Source organism: Macrobrachium nipponense, chromosome 27 (genome assembly GCF_015104395.2).
Source record: "Macrobrachium nipponense isolate FS-2020 chromosome 27, ASM1510439v2, whole genome shotgun sequence".
Classification (NCBI taxonomy): domain Eukaryota; kingdom Metazoa; phylum Arthropoda; class Malacostraca; order Decapoda; family Palaemonidae; genus Macrobrachium; species Macrobrachium nipponense.
In genome coordinates, this window is record NC_087216.1 from 25,023,266 (window position 1) to 25,045,742 (window position 22,477).

Here is a 22,477-nt window from a genome sequence, read left to right on the forward strand (position 1 = left end):
ATCATTTTTCTGTATGAGGTAGCGGGAACTCCTCTGCCGGAGTCAGACTTACGGTTTACGAGTCAGTTGAGGTTTTTCTCTATTGGGTTCCTTCATTGATTCGTGTGGTAAGGGTTACGAATCATGAGGCTCGTATTTGGAGGACACCTTTCACAGCCACTCTGTGGATGTGGTGTTGAGTTGATGGGTGTTTCTCTGAGCCTGGACTGTTTTGATAACCTCTTCACTTTGGTTTCGAGGTTTGCATACCAAGACTAACATTTCTGAGGGTTATGCTATGTTCTTGGCAAGGAGAGGAGGGACTATTGTTAAATCATTGCCTCAGCGCTATCCGGACACTCATAAGAATGGGTTCTTAGTCAATCCAAGGGTGCAAGTATGCGGAGGGCTACCCTTTGGCTTCCAGAGGAATGTTTCGTTGTCGGCGATTGTGTAGATGGTTTTTTTTTTAGTTGTTGTGGTTTTTCACAAAACCGTACCTTAAGGAATTTCAGTTCCTTCAGAGAGGTTACTCTCGGGGTCCTGTCGTTGCGGTAACTCAGTTTTATAGTTGGCTTGGTAGAGTTAGGGTGTTAGGAGTTTAGGGAAGCAGTGATAGTCTAAACTCTAAAGGAACTTCAGGGTGTTAGAAGTTTAGGGAGGCATTGATAGTCTAAATGAACTTTATGGTGTTAGAAGTTTAGGGAGGCAGTGATAGTCTAATGAACTCTAGTGTTTCTGTTGGTCAAGCTTAGACAGTGTGTTTTGTCCCTTAGGCCCTTGAGGTTAGGCAGATCCCGATGGTCATGTTGCAATAACTACTACTTCTTCAGCACAAGTCATCTACATCAGTGAGCAGTACAGAACTGAAGGTCCTGCACACACAACTTCTCCTCCATACATGAGAGGCTACATAGCCACATGGGAGGTTCACCATTTCCCCTCCATACATGAGAGGTATAGAATACCACATGGGAGGTTCTTCACACTCAGGCGGTACCTAGGACTCGACACCGACGGTATGGTACTTCACCCGGTGAGGAGATTTGTATTTATTTTTTTTTTTTTTGCCTCCATGAATAAGAAGTATAGCTTATCACATGGGAGGGTACTTCTGACTCAGATAGTACCTTAGACTCAACACTGACGTTGAAGTACTTTCTTTGCAAACATCCTCACCTCCGAGTTTAGATAACTAGGTGAGGATACATGCTTTTATACATGCTAGGTTGCTTATGAGTTACCTGCGTATGTTCCGTGCACAGGTCGGGCTGAATGAGATTGACCCCGCCTCCGACTAAATGTTGTTAATCGGGCTAATTCAGGTGTTCAGGGAGTGTATTGCAATATGAAGTTTTCATAATAAAACTAATATTGTAATACTTACTGAACACCTGAATGATTCCCATCCTCCTCCCCACTTCAATTTGATAGTGAATGATTCAATTGAGGAATGAGGAGACAGGCCACTGGTGGCCGGTATTTGCTGCAGCGTTGCCAACTGTAACACAGGTAACTCATTTGACTAGATTTTACCAGCAGCGTTGGTAACGCTGACAGTTAAAATTACCCACTTAGTGGGTAAATATGTGGGGATATAGTTCGGGCTGGTCAGTGACCAGGGGCTAATTCAGGTGTTCAGGTAAGTATTACAATATTAGTTTTATTATGAAAACTTCATTTTCTTGGAATTGTGTAATCATATCTTGGATATGAATGTTAATAAGCAAATTATTTTCTGAAATGTTCTATTGATAGTATATCGTAGGGTTAAAATCATAATGTTTTATTGATAAGTATATTGAAGGGTTAAAATCATAAGTTCACTTCTGCTACTAAAGTGCACTTGATAGTAATTATATTGTGGGTTTAAAATCCTAAGTTCATATTTACTACTGAGTAGGTACTCTTCATAATTAAGTTTATATTGAAGGGTTAAAATGATAATTTAACTTTATCAAAGTACTTTTGATAACCTTAATATACTGAAGGGTTAAAATCATAAGATCATTTTTGCTACTAAGTACTCTTGATAATTCGAGTATATTGAAGGGTTAAGATTATAAAGTTCATTTTTGTTATAGTGCTAAATCTTTCGGCTAAATCTAAAATGGGAATTTTAAGGACTATATTGCAGGGGTAAAAACAGTAACTTAATCTTGCTACGGTACTAAATATTTTGAAGCTAAACTTAAAAGGTCGATTTAAAAGTTAAGTGGAAATCCTAACTCGAGTTTTGTCATCACTGCCTTGTTTGTAATATCTAGTTGAGGGCCTCACGGGGTTATTTTTTTTCATTTAGGTGAATAACTGCAGGAAATGTAAGTTGACGTTCAACCAGATGGTAGCGAGAGAGTAAACAGTAGGAAAGTAAATACTTTTCAGTTTTGTTATTGGTTTTCATAATTATTCGGGTATGAAGTCATGACTCGGTAGCCAAATTGCCATTTTAGGTCGTCACTGTGAATTAATTTTCTACAATTATCTCAATTTATATTTAGATATTTTTGTCAATCTTTAGGAAATTCATGTATCTATAGCGTCACTATTTCATTATCCATTTTGACGAGTTTACTTTTTGATTTGCAAGTGTCACGAGATTCGTAACTTAGGATTTTGCAGTGTCTTGATATATGGAGAGTATTTTTCATACGTGAAAGTGTAACTTTTATTTAATGTCATATATGTACCTTATTCATCATCACATCTGTTCTGAAGTGTGGTAGAATTGCAGTAATGTGAAACTGTTTCAAAATGTTGTTGCAAAGAACTTCTGATTTTTCATCTGTTCAGTTCTAATGTTTAATGTGTAAAGATTTAAAGAGGTATGTCATTCAGTATGTGGGACTAAGCGAGGGCATTAGGTTCAACAAAATTTACACAAATTTTTAGTATTCGCTCTTGATATTTATTCAGTAATACTTATGTTGTTAACCTTGAGAGATTCTTAATAGTAAGACGCATCGCTTATATTTTGCCGATGGTGCCTTGCATACTTTTTAAATGTTCAACTGTATAGTGCTTGCCTTGTGCATACGAGTTACCTTAAGATGGTTTTGCTGTTAAATTAACTTTTGATTTAAAATACTTACTTGCACTTCAAAGAACCTTATCTTATTAGTTTTGTAAGAAGTTTGTCATGGGGCTGTCGCAGTAGGAAAGGGTAGCATGACTAAGGCTGTTTGTAACTTTTATTTTTTAATGTTGAGATTTCAAATACTGTCATGACTTGTGATAGATTACAATCCTTTTGTTATTATGGTCAAATTGAGAATTAGGGTAATCCTTAACCCCTTGTGGACAGGTAACATATATGTTTATATATAGCTTTGGGTTAATGTCCGGAAAGGAAAAATGTTCCTAGTTTCTTATATCACTATTGGCAACTCTTCAGATCACCCTTAAAGAGTCTGAGCTGAGCCGAGGAAATTTCAGTCAGGCTGGTGTTGAATACTGATTAAATAACATACCTATTAACGTAAAATTTTTTATAAATTTAACATCCTTTTGTTAGGTTAAAGTCGAGGTTGAAACAGTCCCTAAATACTGATTGACGGACCTAAACATTAACGTAGATTTTTTTTATTTTTTTATAAATTTATAATTCTTCTGTTAGGGTCAAACTGAGATTTGGGTCTATCCCTAAATGCTGATTGACAAACCTACCCTTTACGTAAAACGTCTAGAGACTTGCCGTACAGTAGTTCTCATTTATTCACTGTGTAGCTAGAAAACTGTGAAGACCTGGAGAAACCTTTTAAAAAATAAAGGAAACTCCTGGCGTCTGCATTTGCAATGGCTCGTGGAAGGGTTGGCGTGATGTTCTCTGCAGGAGGCACCAATCAAAGGTCATTTTTCAAAGCCGTTTCAGTAAGTCTCGAGAGTTTTCTAAGCTGACAGCTTATTGCTGAGACTGGGAAAAGCCTTCCCCTCCCTTGTGATTGTCAGACTTTTCTATTTTTTGTGCCACTGTTGGAAATCTGAGTTTAAGTTGTTAAAGAAAAATAAGTCCCAGAAGTAAGCGGTATGGTCACCAGTGAGTTATGCCTTTGTATGTTCATTCTTACAGTTTTAACTATTTTTACTACTGATGCTTGCGTGATAAGTGTCATAAGTGGTGTTGCTAGCCTGTATAATTTTACTTCAAAATATCGTACCAAATATTTTACTATAATGGTTAATATCCTTAGTTCACTTTCTCTGAATAGTGTCTTAGAAAATCATTTTGAGTTTAAACAAGATTTTACTTAAGTCTTTCACGTGTTGCCCGAGAGAATGAGTTAATCCATATGAATAGCTTGAAATTCAGTGGCTATTTAAGATATATTTTCCATTCAGTTAAATTTCTATGTTGAAAATCACATTTTACTCCCTCATTAATCAGCAGATTCCATTCCTCCAGTCACTGACTGTCAGCCGACTTCATGTGAATTCGATTTAAAGCAAATTTTAGATGTTAGAACTAAACTATATTAGATTTTTCTGGAGTAGAACTTTATTTTTTTTATATTTGGATATACTTGCTGATTTTCACGGTACTTAACAAGTAACTTCTAATTAAAAATATACGTGTTATATCATTTATATCCTACCAGGTATAAATTTATTAAAGTAACTTGAGTCGAAAGTTATTCCTTTGGTCATTCCCAATACATTTGATTGTATCTGACACATTCAGCCTTTTTCAAAATGTGGTACCAGCTTGGGGCCCAAACGCCTTCTCGTTTCGAGGACGTCTTTTACTAGTGTAATTGAAACAGCTAGGAGGGATAAAACACCACGATGGCTGTGCTTAAGGTTTGTGGGAGAAACTTACAGAAAGTAATAATATCGTCAGTAATTGGATAAGCACTAGTCTGGAAAGTCTTAGGCTAAGGGGCAGGAACAATTCTCAAAATGGCAGAGTGCAGTATTTAGCTGAACGTAAGCGTCCTTTTCTCGACCAATCAGGTTGCAGTTGCTTTTTTTCGAATAGAGGGATACTTGAATTCGTCAAGTCTTGGTATTTAGAAGGATGGACGTAATCTCCCCAATTCGAAATAGTGTTGGGCCATAAAGGGTTAATGTACTAGAGAAATGTATCATGATCGTAGTACACTAAAGAAGTGTGTAATATAGGTTGTCACTAGAAATATATGTAACTTAGTGCTTTCCCAATTGGCTACCATAACACAAAATACCTATCCAAAAAGTGGGTTGGTTGAAATGCCTAGTTATTGTTCGCTAGGCTTCCTGTATTTGTGACATTAAATCCATGCAACCTGTTTTTAAGTCAGTTGTATACTTCCTTGACTGGAATGCTGTTCTTCGGTGTTAGTGCCTACTTCTGCCAGAGATTTATCTCTTCTAAAAAGTGGTTGGTAGTGGTAGGTTTGTTTCCTAGTAGCAATTATGACATGGTCTCGTGTTTGTCACGTTCTTATAATTGGTATTTCAAAAGACATCTTAAACATTGACACATGATCCCTCATCCCCTTTTTATCTGCCGAGAGAAACCAGATTCGGTGACCAACAGCACCAATATGTAGTCCCTCGATGTCGAACTTCAGTTCCAGCGGTGGTTTATTCCTCACACCGTTGGACTGTGGAACAGCCTCCCAGAGGATGTCGTGTATTTGGGACTTAAAAAGTTCAAAGGGAAATGTAATGCATCACTACCCTAATACCATGTTTGCATTTTAATGCAATTTATCTATTTACCTATTTTTCTGTAATAAGTAGGCTCTTTCTGCATTTCCTCTTACTTCCTCTTGCTTCGTAATGAACGCCATATTCTTTGGAAGCTTGAATTTAAAGTCAGTGGTCCTTTTGGTGGGTGGTTCCATATGAATAGGGTTCATCCACTGATTAATAACTACTCTGAACATTACCTGAAATTATAGAGGTGGTGTTTCACTCACGTCTTTAACCCTGGTTACCTTCGTAACTGGAAAGACTAATGCTGTTCAGTGATTCCAGTGACTTAGGGAGGTAGAATTTCAAGTAGATTGAGGTTACTACTGTTCAATAATTCCAGTGACTTAAGGTGGTAGTATTTCTAGTAAATTAAGGTATTCAGATTACTTGGCTTATATAATTGCCCAATAATTGAAGGTCAACTTCAGAGAAAAACCATATTGTGGTGTTGATTTAAGGTAGAGGTATTTGACAGGTTCAAATGTAAAGGCCTGTCCACACGACCGGGCCTGATCGGCGGACATCCCCTCTAACGGGTACACTTGACGGGCAAACCGTCAAATTGCCCGATGGGTCTTGTTGCAAAATCACCATGGTGGTGCCTGATGGCTTGAGCTTCGACCCTGGCAGACGTACGTTAACCATATACATTTCTTTTACTGAGGCATTTTTTGCACAATTTTCTCTTCTTTTTCATCACACACAAAGTAATTTTCATGCTGCACAATATCTTCTTCTTTGCGGTAGGCACCATGTTTATCGTACCGCACTGAACACACTACTGGCATCGTCGGGCACGCCCACCTCTCCATCGCCTCACCCGTGTGGACAACATTCAAGGGTAAGCCCGCCAGAATTTGCCCGTCAACCCCGGAGCACGCCAATCAGGCCCGCTCATGTGGACAGGCCTTAGTGTTGCATGGTTAAGTGAATTAAAGTTGTTTGCAATTGAAACGTCACTTCTCTGGTGTGGTTATGCTTAATTCATGATTTGTATGGCATTAATAAATTTCGAGTTTCTATCATTAATAGTGTTGGACCTGCTTCTTGATTTATAGAAGCCTTGGATGCTGAAAAAGGTCGTGGAGTTGAAGTATACATTGCTTACGGTTCTTTGCAGCGTCCCTTCCACCCTTAGATGCAACCCCCTTCCATTCCTTTTACTGCACCTCCATTCATATTCTTCCATGAGACTTTTCCACCCTCTTCTAGCAATGATTCACAGTGCAACGACGAGGTTTTCCTCCTGTTCCATCTTTTAAACTTTATACTCTGTTCCCCTTTCAGCGTTGAATGACTACGTAGGGCCCAGCATGAGGGCTTTGGCCTCCATTCTATATTCCATTCTATTCTATAGGCCCCATCGCTTGATGTTCCGTCAAAATTTTATGTCCTGTATCTTGGAATTGAACTCTTAGACAACTAGATTTTTCACTAGATTTTGCTAAAATGGCAGCTTCATCTATTGATAATACGCCTGAACTGGAGTGATAAAGACTGAGATTATTAACTCTGTAAAACGTACCTTTTGGATTGGTTGATAGTTTGTGGAAGTTTTGTGGTCCGATTGCATCGTATGTAAAGAAGTCTGTAATATTCTTTTTAAGGTGCGTCCACATGGTCGAACAATGTCCGACGGACATTATCAATTAACAATTGTCTCCCGATCTTTGCCTTGTGAGCAGAGTAAAAGACAGTGGTCTACAACCTCATCTGGTACCACTGCTTGTTGCCAGATCTACTTCCATTGTTATGACAGTCATCCTGCTTCGCCTATGATATGGTAACAATGTTTGTCCGTCGGCCATTGTTCGACCGTGTGGACGCACCTTTAGAATCGTGGTGACGATCGGTTTTGCAATGAGGATATCTTCATTTTTTTAATAGTTTTCAATGCTCACATTTTGTGCCCCATTGGCGGATAGTGCCGTCAGTGCACCTCATGTGGTGCACTGTAGGCAATACGTAAGGTTCCTTGCAGTATTCCTTTGGGCTCTGGCTGCATCACCTTCCATTCCTTTTATTATATCGCCTTTCATATTCTTTCTTCTATCTTGGTATTTACCTCTCATTGTTTCATAATACAACTACGAGCTTTTCCTCCTGTTACACCTTTCTAACCTATTCTCGAATTCCCTTTCGGCGCTTGGCATTTGGCCTGAATTTCTATAACATTCCACATTCCATTCCAGAACGTTTTGTGGTTGAGATAACGATGATATTGCGAGAAGGATTTTGACACTAATTTTGGTGAATACGAAGTCATTATTCAAAAGGTGGTTTTTCGAAGTAGTGCTTTATGACATTGTAGAATTTTTATATTTCGTGAAGCTTTGGATTCCGGAAGTATTTTAGGTTTATGATAATTTGAGTTTCCCCCGTCAGAGGGTAGTGCCATCAGTGTACCTCATGCACTGCACTGTGGGTTCTTTGCAGCGTCCCTTCGGCCCATAGCCACAACTCCTTTCGTTCCTTTCATTGACTGTCCGTTCATTGTCTCTAATCTTACTTTCCCCCCTCTCTTAACAATTGGTTCAGCATTATTTTTAGTGCTGAGTGACCTATTAAATCCAGCGCCTTGCCTTTGGTCAAATTTTGTCCAATTTGAGATTCAGAATTTGTGGAGTTTGTCAATATGTTAATATCACACTGGGTTTAGTATCCGCTGGGTTAAGTGGATTTGATTATCCAGAGATCAGCTAGTGACTGGAATGATTTTGGAATTCTGACATTTAGTAGGTGGAGTTAGGAACCACTGACTCAGTGTTAGAGCTCGTCCTTTGTTTTAGATCCTGCTCGTCAAGAATTTGATAATTAGGGTTCAACATATATTTGCTGAATTCATGATATTTTTTTCTGGCATGAGTGTGTTCGAAAGAAATTAAGATTGAGGGAAAAAAATCGGGGAAAAAAATTCCCTGTGCCATTGGGAATCCTAACTATTTCTCATATACGTTTGAATTCATGAAGTATTTGGTGCGATACGTTCATCTACAGAAGGCATGAAAGTTCTTTAGAACGTTTTTCCCCTTAAAGATATCTGTTAATTTGCGATGGACAAATATTCAAAGTCCGTTTCCATTTTACATAGAAGGTAGCTAATTTGTGATAACTTTTTTTTTTCGGAAACCTTGTAGGTCCGTTGCTTTTGGAAAAGTCTTGAATTGGCGAATTCTACTAATGGTAATGATCGTATTCAGGAAGACTGTCAGCCTATTGGGTTTCGCATTTAGAAGTGCTGTCGTTGGGGTATTTTGCTTTCTCAATTTAGAAATAATTTCTGGAAGGTTTTTGGCTTAAATACTTTACCTTAAGTCTACTGGTCTGATAGAATTTTACATTGTCTACTGGTCTGATAGAATTTTACATTGTCTACGGGCTGATAGAATTTTACATTGTCTACTGGCTGAAAGAGTTTTACATTGTCTACTGGCTGAAAGAATTTTGCATTGTCTACTGGTATGATAGAATTTTACATTGCCTACTGGTATGATAGAATTTTACATTGTCTACTGGCTGAAAGAATTTTACATTGTCTACTGGCTGAAAGAATTTTGCATTGTCTACTGGCTGATAGAATTTTACATTGCCTACTGGTATGATAGAATTTTACATTGCCTACTGGTATGATAGAATTTTACATTGTCTACTGGTTCTATAGAAGTTTACATTATCTACTGATCTGGTAGAATTCTACATTTACAGGTCTGATAGAATTTTACATTGTCTACTGGTCTAATAGAATTGTGCATTCTACTGGTCTGGGAGAATCTCATTGTCTACTGGTTGATAGAATTTTACATAATCTACTGGTTTGATATACTTTAACATTGTCTACTGGCCTGATAGAATTTTGCATTCTACTGGTCTTGATAGAATTTTATGTTGTCTATTGGTCATAGAATTTTACACTCTACTGGGCTGATAGAATTTTACATTGTCTACTGACTGATAGAATTTTACACTGTCTACTGGTTCTATAGAAGTTTACATTATCTACTGATCTGGTAGAATTCTACATTTACAGGTCTGATAGAATTTTACATTGTCTACTGGTCTAATAGAATTGTGCATTCTACTGGTCTTGGAGAATCTCATTGTCTACTGGTTGATAGAATTTTACATAATCTACTGGTTTGATATACTTTAACATTGTCTACTGGCCTGATAGAATTTTGCATTCTACTTGATAGAATTTTATGTTGTCTATTGGTCATAGAATTTTACACTCTACTGGGCTGATAGAATCTTACATGTCTACTTGTCTGATAGAATTTTACGTTGTCTACTTGTCTGATAGAATTTTACGTTGTCTACTTGTCTGATAGAATTTTACGTTGTCTACTTGTCTGATAGAATTTTACATCGTCTACTTGTCTGATAGAATTTTACATTGTCTACTGTTTGATAGAATTTTACATTGTCTACTGTTTGATAGAAGTTTACATTGTCTACTGTTTGATAGAAGTTTACATTGTCTACTGATCTGATAGAATTTCACATTGTTTATGGGTCTGATAGAATGTTACATTCTATTGGTCTGATATACTTCGACATTGTCTACTGGTCTGATAGAATTTTACATTGTCCACTGGTCTGATAGAATTTTACATTGTCTACTGGTTTAGGACGTCTGCAGTACAAGTAGTTTCATGAATTTTGCATTTACCACACTTGTTGAGTTGTCCTTCTTTTGCATTGAAAAACTTCGTTCATGTCTTCCTATAGAAAATGCACTAGCTCGGCGCACTTCCTCAAGAGTTTTTAGTATTTTCTCCTCTGAAGTCGAGACACTAAAGTATTCGGAAAGCTAGATTGATGCCTTGCCTTCTTAGAGTTTTATGACTTTCGATCAACAATGCATATTAAAGACCTGTGCTCGGTGTCGTTTTGAGTTTTAATAGTGGTAGTCTATGTATATATTATGTATTTGGCATTTAGATTAACCTTTGCCAGTTCGTCGTGTGGTTCTTTCGCCTTTGCTTGTGTTAGCCTGTTTGTTTGTGAAATTGGCTACTAGTAGGTATTCTGTGCTTTTTTTGCTCTCAGAATTATCAATAGTTTGTCATACAGTTTCCTGCAGATGGCGATAGTTTTTGTCTTCATATAAAGTCTCCATGATTGTTATATCTTTGTCTTCTGATATCGACCCATCTGAATCTAGTTTGTCCTTAGAAAATCTGTAAGGGATCGAGGTCTCAATCAAGATTTTCACTTTGAAAGTGCTTGTTTTTAGCAAGAAATTTTTTTTGGGAGACGTTTTCCTGGTCTTTTCGAGGCGGCAGGGAAGGGGTTGATGGAGGTTTCACCAGTTGTGGTGTAATTTTTTTTTTTTTTTTTTTTTTTTTTTTTTTTTTTTTTTTTTTTTTTTTTTTTTTTTTTTTTTTTTTTTTTTTTTTTTTTTTTTTTTTTTTAGATTTAAGAAAAATCTAAAGGTACAATTCATTAAAAGTGTAGACTTTCCAGACCAATATGCCAACAAACCAGTATGCACTGGTTCCTTAAACTTAAACAAGGTAGACATGCTCTAGTGAGCAATTAAAAATGACGGTTGGTATTTGTAAGCTTCTAGTGAAAGAGATGGAAAAGACATCTTTTTTTTATATTTAATGCACAACGAAGGTCGAAGTCGAAGAAGACAAAACAAAGAAAAGTTCTGAAATATGTACTGGACATTTCTCTCCAATATCTTGGCAATGGGATGACGTTCTGCAAGAAGTATCACAGACTGTAAAACTGCCTGGTGGTCCACGTGTACGGTGAAGGCTGACGTCAGTCCGACCTGCTGTCCTGCTGGGGGAGGAAGAACGGGGCAGGAGGATATTAGCTTTGCATGTCCACGACCATTTACCCGACTCAATCACTTACATGGGGTGTGCGACGGACCAATAAATGAATTAGTAGGAGTCTGGGTCACTTGTCTGCTTTTGGATGGGCTCGCTCTCTCTCTTGGTGTAATCAATTATTCTAACAGACCAAGGATGACTTTGTAACTTTTAGTGAAGTAAAGATATCAATATCTCGACTGGTTTTAAATGTTGAATTCCTGTGATTTAATTATTCCATACCTATGACCTCTTGTAGGGACTGGCTAGAAAATAAAGCAATTAAAATGCATTATCAGTAATTTCACAGAGCATAATAACCGTTAGAGTCGAAAGTTTCATCTTTGACGTTTAATAAAATAATTACTACGCTATTTAACGTAAATTGAGGCCTATAGATCATATGCTGAAGCTTTTATCTGAGTAAATTTAACTTTTTATTAATCGTTAGACGTTCAGTATCCGACAATATTCAGTATGTATATGAGAGGGTAAAGTAAGTTCATACTCTGCTAAATTGTTTTAAATTGAAGTCAGCAAAATATATAAGTAGTAAACGCTTATGAAAAAACGCTGTAAAGTTAAATGCAGCATAAAATAAAATTCAGCCGAAATAAAATAAAATTTAGATGTTAAAAATGCCAGGAAACTATATCGAAACTACCTAACTAGAGTAAAGTTTTTTTTAGCAAATTATAAATTATTTTTCAATATTAGAATTCAAAGATTCTTTAATGATAAAATAACACTATAGAGTAATGTTTAAAATAAGTCATTGCAATCTGTATCTTATTTTATCCGCCTGTGAGGTTACGCAAACCCATTTTCTTTGGCAATATGAGAAAAATCTTGTGGGATATCTTGAAAGAAAACGAAACGCGTCAGAAGTATGTTTAAACTTTAAGTAACCCATTTTCTAAAATGCTATTCGCAGAGAATGTGAACTTTGAAATTTTAGGTCATTATACTGAAGTACTGGTATGACATTTTGTAAACCTCTACGGGGTATCAACGCCACTTTTCAAAGCGCCTCTTGTCAACCAAGCATTTTCCTTGAACAATAGTTACAGCTGGCTGAGAGAACGTAAGCTAAGGCTTACCTCGGGTGACCATACCTCCGACCCTAGACTTATTATTTGGCATAACTCAACTGAAACTAACTATGGTTTTCTACAGTGATGCAGAAAATGGGAACGCCTGGAGAAGCACAAGGGAAGTGAAGACCTTCCCCCATCTTAGCCAATCAGCTGTCACCTTAGAAAACCTGAGTCTTTCTGCTTCGGCTTTGAAAAAGGGCGTCTGATTGGTGCCTTCTACCGAGAACATCACACACTCCTTCCTCGGGCCATTGCAGATGCTGACATCATAGGTTAAACAAAATTTTACTTTTCAAATTTGGGGATGGTTACAATTAACAATGAAAATTTTATTTAAGATTTAAATAAAAGAGCGCCCGGAAATTTGCTGATTTTTATTTTACCAATGTAGTAGAAATATTATAGAATTTATAATACAATTTAACAACAGATGTACTGTACATGAAAGCAGTTCTGAATCTTGACAGCAGAGATATTCTTTAGAAAAGTAACTTATTCTGACAGCAGGACTAACCTGTCTTGGCCTCTCTTCAGCAGCAGGAAGTCTCAATCTTGGTAACTTTCTTAGCAGCAGGACCTCTGTTTCTTGGCCTCTCCTTAGCAAGAGGACGTCCCTTGGTAAAGTTCTTAATAGCAAGACCTCTGTTTCTTGGCCTCTCTCTTGGCTGCAGGACGTCTCTTTCTCGGTCACTTTCTTGACAGCAGGATCTGTTTCTTGGCCTCTTCTGTCTTGGCAGCTTTCTCAGCAGTAAGGCTTCGTTCTTACCAGCTTTTCTAGCATCGGGACTTATTTTAGAGCAGGAACTTTATTAATGTGCAGCAGGATTTCTTACGCTCAGCAGGACTTCGTCTTGGCAGCTGGACGATTTCTTTACAACCCGAAGACTTCTTGACAGCAGGACGAAATCTTGACTGCAGGACTACTTTGCAGAAATATTTCTCCTTGACAACACGAGAAGTTCTTTTAACAGCAAGGTTAATTCTCGACTGGAGGATCTCTTTCGACTTCTTTCTATACAGGACTTCTTTCTTGACAGGAATGACTACTACTACTACTTGTCAGCAGGAATTATTCTTGAGAGCAATACTACCTCTTTCCAACAACACATCTTGCAAGCTGGATTTCTTTCTTGACAGGAATTTCAAGAGGCAAAGAGAAAATTCACAAGCATGAAGAACAGATACAAAGACAGTGCTAGCTTAAATGAAAAGGGGTTTAATTTTAGTATAAAATAAAAAGGCACTAAGGGAAACTAGATGCTTGCAAAGAGAGAAGAGAAGAGAGAGAGAATCTAGATGTACTAGGATAAAGAAACACTGACAGAAAATATGAGGCTCGACTTTACAGCTGAAGAGAGAGAGAGAGAGAGAGAGAGAGAGATGGTTTGTGAATTGAGAGCTAGAAGAGATAAAGAAAAAAAAGAGATATCGCGTGATATAAGAGCAATAAATCTATGAGAGAGAGTTACAACATTTTCATTTATTATCAGAGAGAGAGAGAGCGAGCGAGCTAGCAGAGAGATAAAGAGAAAAAGGAGACGAGATAATGCGTGAAATAAGAGCAATAAATGTGTGTGTGTGTGTGTGTGTGAGAGAGAGAGAGAGAGAGAGAGGTAGGTAGTAACATGAGTGGAAAATTGATGAGCTAGCAGTGTTCGAGAGAAATGAGAACTGGGGCCAGAGAGAGAGAGAGTGATAGTGCTTCACTTTCTTGGGCAGCTTGTAACGTCTTCCTCATTATTTTTGAAATGTAACATTCCTGAATTTCGTCAATTTTTTTTCCAAGAAGTAGTTTATGTTACGAATAGGCAACCTTTCACTCCCAGAAATAATAATAAAGAAGCTATTATTAATGAGATGCAACATTTGTAATAAAAGTTAATAGATTTATAAGGTCGTACAAACTCGTAAAAATGTTTAGGACCCTGATGATGTCCTCGTGTAAAAAATATTTCACTTTACATCCAAGGTACGTTTATATCTCCTCATATCCAAAATACATACTATAACTATATATGTTTAAAGCTTTGTTTTATAAAGTATTTCAAAGTATAAACAAACTGCATATTTCTGCAAAAACAATTTCTATCAAAAGTGTATCGTACTAATGCCCTCAGACTGTGTTGGAGAAAGTTAAAAGAATATCCTATGGCAGCTTCGAACTGAGTTACACACAACTTGCAGGATGGTTAACAAGGGTATATTGGGGTATGTTACATGACTAAAGGCGAGTTATGTTACATGACTAAAGGCGAGGTAAGTTAATATCTGACTGTACAAAAAAAAAAAAAAAAAAACAAAACGCAAACATAACACTTTTAAAAGGTCTTGGGCAAAATACTTCAGTCATCATTCTCTTAAAGGTTGACGTTAACACTCAGATCTTAAAAAGGGGATAAACGTAAAAAGATTGAATTTTGCAACAGAGTGGAGAATAGACCCAGGGTTGCAGCTGACCCAGGGTTCAAGTAACAAAAATGACTATACTCCAGCCCTAATAATAATAATAATAAAACGATAACTAAAGCAATTACTGAATATTGGTCTGCAGGCCTAACAGACACCACCTTGATGCTATGGAATTGCAACATTGCACAATTTCACGCCATCAGTTAATACATTCTAACAATAATTCTATTAAAAGTGACATGTAAACTATAACGAAGCAGGTGTCCATTGAATCTGAGGTTTTCATAGAATCAAGTATATTGTCGAGCATAAGGGATATAAGTCTAGATTAACGATAAATGTGTATAAATGGTCCATCTTTTAATACTTACAATCTACAAACTATGAAGATTAGTGACATCCATGAGTTGCCAAAACACAGCTCTGGTGATTTAAGGTCTCGAAGCACTTGGTACCGAATAGAATTTGTGCTCACACCACGATGGAATTTCACCCTTGGTTGAAATGCTGGAATCAATATAAAGGAGTCAGTTTACAGTGCTAATGATTATCAGAGTAAACTAAAAGTAATTTTACTTTTCAGAAACGCATATTTCGACACCAAAGGTGTAACATTTCTTATCCTGCCCAATTTTAAACAAAACTGAGAAAAAGCAAAAATTTCAGTGACATTTTCAAACAATTTGGGCACACCACGTGGATTAACACTAGCTAGACTTAACACAACCACCTATGGATTCAGAAACACCACCTATTCACAGTTTAGAAGTTCAAGAATTCGTTTCCCAACACAATTTCAAACAAAATGAGGGGAATCTGTTAAGTCCCAGTAGTGAATAAAACCCTCCCTACCTGACAGGGAAGTGGATCCCTCCCCCTTATTGACCATTATCAAAAAGCATGGCACTTATACTTATATTAATGCATGATAGCCCAACCTTCCCGGACCCAAGATAACCTTGAATAATGTCTGTATTGTCACACCTTGAGCATTAACTTTTACTCTGTGTTAAGGCTTGTCCACACGAGCGGTCCTGATCGGCGTGCTCCGGTATTGACGGGCAAATTCTGGCGGGCTTACTCATGAATGTTGTCCCCACACGGGTGAGGCGATGGAGAGGTGGGGCGTACCCGACGATGCCAGTGGTGTGTTCAGTGCGGTACGATAAAACATGGTGCCTACCGCAAAGAAGAAGATATTGTAGCAATGATAATTACTTTGTGTGTGATGAAAAGAAAGAGAAATATGTGCAAAGAATGGCAACGATAAAAGAAATGTATATGGTTAACGTACGTCTGTCAGGGTCGAAGTTTCAAGCCATCGGGCACCACCATGGTGATTTTGCTACACGACCCATCGGGCAATTTGACGGTTTGCCCGTCAAGTGTGCCCGTTAGAGGGGAAGTCCGCCGATCAGGCCCGATCGTGTGGACAGGCCTTTAAAGGTCAGGATACAACACTGGGCTTTATCCACACCGGCTGAACTGATGGCCTGGGTATTAGCCTTGACACAAATCATTAGGGGGGGTTATGATTCCTATACAATCTCTGACAGCATGTCTGTCTTTAAAAACCAGCAATGTCTCTGTGTATGAAAAATTAGTCAATGAAGTTAAAAGGACAATAAGGTCAAGGCCAAGTTAATGTGGGTTCCCTCTCACATTATGATGCCTGGTGATGGAAAGGACGACAGATTGAGTTGACTAAAGAGGCTGCTCTAAAGGACATCATTGACTACAATCTTGGGTTATCAATAAAGGTTAACTGCTACCTAACTTAACCAAAGCAAAGTAAAAAAGGATTTAAAGATATAATGATTAACAAAGGGAAATTTGGATTTTTAAACTTCAGAGAATTGATGTAGAGTATATGTCCCTGTACCTATTATTATTATTATTATTATTATTATTATTATTATTATTATTATTATTATTATTATTATTATTATTATTATTATTTAACCCTATTCATATATGGAAGAAGCCCAGAGGGGCAGCCGACTTGCAATTCAACCTTCAAAATTATTATTATTATTATTATTATTCATTATTATTATTATTATTATTATTATTATTATTATTATTATTATTAGTTATTATTTTATTATTATTATTATTATTATTATTATTATTATTATTATTATTATTATTATTATTATTATTATTATTATTTAAAAAATATCCACAATTATATATAAAAATATATTTCCATGTAAAAATATAAAACAAAGACTTTCGAACACTTGAACGGTGTTCCTCATCAGTGTGACGTTAAAATGTAATGAAGATGGGTAGTTTCCCTCCAAAAGAAGAGCATCTAAAAAGGTGGGCGGGGCGAGAAAATAATAACAGCCCATCGTCGAAGTGCTGGTTCGTGTTTTACGTAATCCCAATCTCAACAGGCAGTTGCGCCACCTCCTCGATCTCCCGAACCTGCGAAGTTGCTCCTGCTTGCACTGCATAGGTGCCATAGCCGGAAACATCGGCTGGGACGTCGGCTATCTGGAGAGAGAGGGGAAGGAGGCAGCAGCATGCATCAGGGTTCACATGGTCAACGTCGGTTTTAAAAATAAATTCTTTTAAGTATTGCCTGGCATGAAACTGTTTTATAAAAGGTCTTCTTCATTGGTAAACGACTTGTTATCCTCAAAAGATATTCCCATGTTTATAGCGGCGCCCTTCAACTAGTCTTCTCACGTGAGAATCGTCGTCTTTTAAAATAATTTGTGCACCATCCCAATTAATTCTGTGGTCTAATTAAAACTGTGAGCCACCAAGCGCTGCCCTGTGCATGAAGATCATAGGCCCTTCTGTGTTCCCTTAATCTGACCTCTAATCCCCTACCACTTTCCCCGTAGTAACAACCACTGCAATCCTGACAAGGAACCTTGTAAACACCGTTATTTCTCTGGTACTGTTATTATTCTTTGTAAGAGCTTTTGCCAAAGTGTTTTTGTAATTATAAACTATTTTCTATGTCTTTTTGGGTGCTTATTTATATAATCACCTACTTTTTGAGATTACATCGTGAAAGGGCAATGATACAAGTTTCTTGACTTTCATTTCCTTATTCTCTTGACCAATGTAAAACTTCTTTTTAGCTCGGCTAATTGCGTCAGTAATAAAATGTTCTGGGTACTTTAAGGACCTAAAAGTGTCTACGACATGTTTGAGTTCCCCGTCTAGAAATGCGGGGTCACATATGCGAAGGGCCCTTAAAACAAAACTCATAATTACATTCCTTTTAACTTGTTGTGAGTGTGGGAAAAAAAATGAATATAATTCTCTTTGTTGGTAGCTTTTCTAAAAACTGAAAATTTAACAGAGTTACTGTTTACATCCCTATGAATTAAAACATCTAAGAAAGAAATCTTACCATCAATCTCTTTTTCTACTGTAAATTTTATTGAATCGACAACGTTGTTGGCAGTATTCAGTAAGCAATCTAAAGCTACGTCGTCGCCGTAAAAAACAATAAATATGTCGTCTACATATCTCACCCACAGAGCAGGCTTACAGTTGGGGATACATCTCTCTAATATTTCAACTTCTATGAACTCCATGCACAGGTTGGCTAAAACTGGTGACAATGGTGAACCCATGGAAACACCAGCCTTTTGTTGAAAGTATTCATTATTAAAAGTGAAAATGGTAGTGTCAACACAGATTCTAACCAAGTCTAGAAACTGGTCGCAAGGAATAGGAAAGTTGATAGTCCCTTCTTCATGTCTCTTCTTTAGATTTTCCAAAACATAGTCAAGAGGAACATTTGTGAATAGGGATGTGACATCGAGGCTAATCATCCTACCATCAGTACGGTTAAAACACCTTAATCTGTCAATGAAATGGGAGGAGTGTATTAAGTGAGCATCAGAGATGGTGCCGAGTAATGAACTAAGGGACTTAGCTAACCATGAAGCAAGAACACTCTGTGGGGCATTACAAGTGGCAACTATTGGACGGAGGGGAGTACCTACTTTGTGTGTTTTTAGGCAAGCCATAAACATATGGCCAACTAGGGATTTTTCCAGAGATTTTTTGACAAGATAAGCTCTTTATGGGCGGGTCCTGCAAAGAATTTGCGATCTTTTTAATTTTTCGATTGAAATCCTGCTGAGTTTTTGCAATGATGGGAGGGTTAGTTAATTTTATATAGGTATTAGTGTCATTTAATAACTGGTAAGCCTTATTCAAGTAATCTCGTTTATTCATAACTACTGTAGAACCTCCTTTGTCAGCTTTTACAACCATAATATCCTTATTTTTAAAAAGACAAATTAGGGCTTCTCGATGTCGTTTCGGCAAAACCTCAAATTCCTTTCCAATTAAGCTTTGTTTATGAATAAACGAGATTACTTGAATAAGGCTTACCAGTTATTAAACGACACTAATACCTATATAAAATTAACTAACCCTCCCATCATTGCAAAACCTCAGCAGGATTTCAATCGAAAAATTAAAAGATCGCAAATTCTTTGCAGGACCCCGCCCATAAAGAGCTTATCTTGTCAAAAATCTCTGGAAAAATCCCTAGTTGGCCATATGTTTATGGCTTGCCGCCTAAAATACACAAAGTAGGTACTCCCCTCCGTCCAATAGTTGCCACTTGTAATGCCCACAGAGTGTTCTTGCTTCATGGTTAGCTAAGTCCCTTAGTTCATTACTCGGCACCATCTCTGATGCTCACTTAATACACTCCTCCCATTTCATTGACAGATTAAGGTGTTTTTAACCGTACTGATGGTAGGATGATTAGCCTCGATGTCACATCCCTATTCACAAATGTTCCTCTTGACTATGTTTTGGAAAATCTAAAGAAGAGACATGAAGAAGGGACTATCAACTTTCCTATTCCTTGCGACCAGTTTCTAGACTTGGTTAGAATCTGTGTTGACACTACCATTTTCACTTTTAATAATGAATACTTTCAACAAAAGGCTGGTGTTTTCCATGGGTTCACCATTGTCACCAGTTTTAGCCAACCTGTGCATGGAGTTCATAGAAGTTGAAATATTAGAGAGATGTAACCCCAATTGTAAGCCTGCTCGTGTGAGATATGTAGACGACATATTTATTGTTTTTTTACGGCCACGACGTAGCTTTAGATTGCTTACTGAATACTTCCAACAACGTTGTCGATTCAATAAAAATTTGACAGATAAAAGAGATTGATGGTAAGATTTCTTTCTTAGATGTTTTTAATTCATAGGGATGTAAACAGTAACTCTTTTAAATTTTCAGTTTTTTAGAAAAGCTACCACAAAGAGAATTATATTCATTATTTTTCCCACCACTCACAACAAGTTAAAAGGAATGTAATTATGAGTTTTGTTTTCCAAGGGCCCTTCGCATATGTGACCCCGCATTTCTAGACGGGGAACTCAACATGTCGTAGACACTTTTAGGTCCTTAAAGTACCCAGAACATTTATTACTGACGCAATTAGCCGAGCTAAAAAGAAGTTTTACATTGGTCAAGAGAATAGGAAATGAAAGTCAAGAAACGTGTATCATTGCCCTTTCACGATGTAATCTCAAAAGTAGGTGATTATATAAATAAGCACCAAAAAGACATAGAAATAGTTTATAATTACAAAAACACTTTGGCAAAAGCTCTTACAAAGAATAATAACAGTACCAAGAGAAATAACGGTGTTTACAAGGTTCCTTGTCAGGATTGCAGTGGTTGTTACTACGGGAAAGTGGTAGGGGATTAGAGGTCAGATTAAGGGAACACAGAAGGGTCCTATGATCTTCATGCACAGGGCAGCGCTTTGGTGGCTCACATTTAATTTATTTTACCACAGAATTAATTTGGGGATGGTGCACAATTATTTTTAAAAAGCGACGATTCTCACGTGAGAAGACTAGTTGAAGGCGCCGCTATAAACATGGGATATCTTTTTGAGGATAACAAGTCGTTTACCAATGAAGACCCTTTTTATAAACAGTTTCATTGCCAGCAATACTTAAAAGAATTTATTTTTAAAACCGACGTTGACCATGTGAACCCATGATGCTCTGCTTCCTCTTCCCCTCTCTCTCCAGTAGCCGACGTCCCCCAGCCGATGTTTCCGGCTATGCACCTATGCCAGTGCAAGCAGGAGCAACTTCGCAGGTTCGGAGATCGAGGAGGTTTGGCGCAACTGCCTGTTGAGATTGGGATTACGTAAAACACGAACCAGCACTTCGACGATGGGCTGTTATTATTTTCTCGCCCCCCCGCCCCCACCTTTTTAGATGCTCTTCGGAGGGAAACTACCCTCTTCATTACAATTTAACGTCACACTGATGAGGAACACCGTTCAAGTGATTCGAAAGTCTTTGTTTTATATTTTTACATGGAAATATATTTTTATATATAATTTGTGGATATTTTTTTTAAAACAATTTGTTTTTCACGGAATTTGTGAATTTCTTAACAAAATTATTATTATTATTATTATTCTTAGTTATTATTATGATTATTTTATTATTATTATTATTATTATACCCGTCCTTCATTTCCTGTCTCCACACAATCTCGCCTTCCCCCTTAACCTGGTCTAGCGATCCCCCCTCCCCCGTGATAAGGTTAGGGGTGGGGGGTGGGGAGAAACCCTCAGGGAAATGTCGGCGAGACTGCGGTACACATGAGGAGAAGGATTTAAAGAAATTGAATTATCTTTATTATTCGTTCTGATTCTTGCGCGCTCTCTCTCTCTCTCTCTCTCTCCTCTCTCTCTCTCTCTCTCTCTCTCTGTCGTTTGCAGGAGGAATACATTAGTCTAAAGAAATTATGCATTACATTCCTGGTAATCGACGACCCAAAAAAAAAAAAAAAAATTTGTTGAATATATAATTTGCTTAATATAGTATAATGCTATAAATGCATATACTTGTGGTATCAATGCATATAAGTAAGCATTATTGCACAGATGTATGTAAATAAATACAGACATACATACATATGTATATTTATAATTATATATATTTACACACACACACACGCATATATATATATGCGGTGTGTGTGTGTAAATATATATATTATATATATACATATGTATGTATGTGTGCCTGTATTTATTTTACATTACATCTGCGCAATAATGCTTATTTATGTGTATTGATACCACAAATATATATATATATATATATATATATATTATATATATATATATATTATATATAGTATGTATATGTATATATATATATATATATATATATATTATATATATTATATAGTATAATATATATATGCGTGTGTGTGTGTATATATAATTATATATATAAATATTATGTATGTGTGCCTGATATTTACATACATCTGCGCAATAATGCTTATTTATATATTGATACCACAAATATATATATATATATATATATATATAATATATATAATAATAATGACACCAATGCATACACAACTGTAACTTCACACGAAGATACATGCATACACATGTATAAAAACACAAGTATACCTTAATCAACTGGACACATAGAACTAACC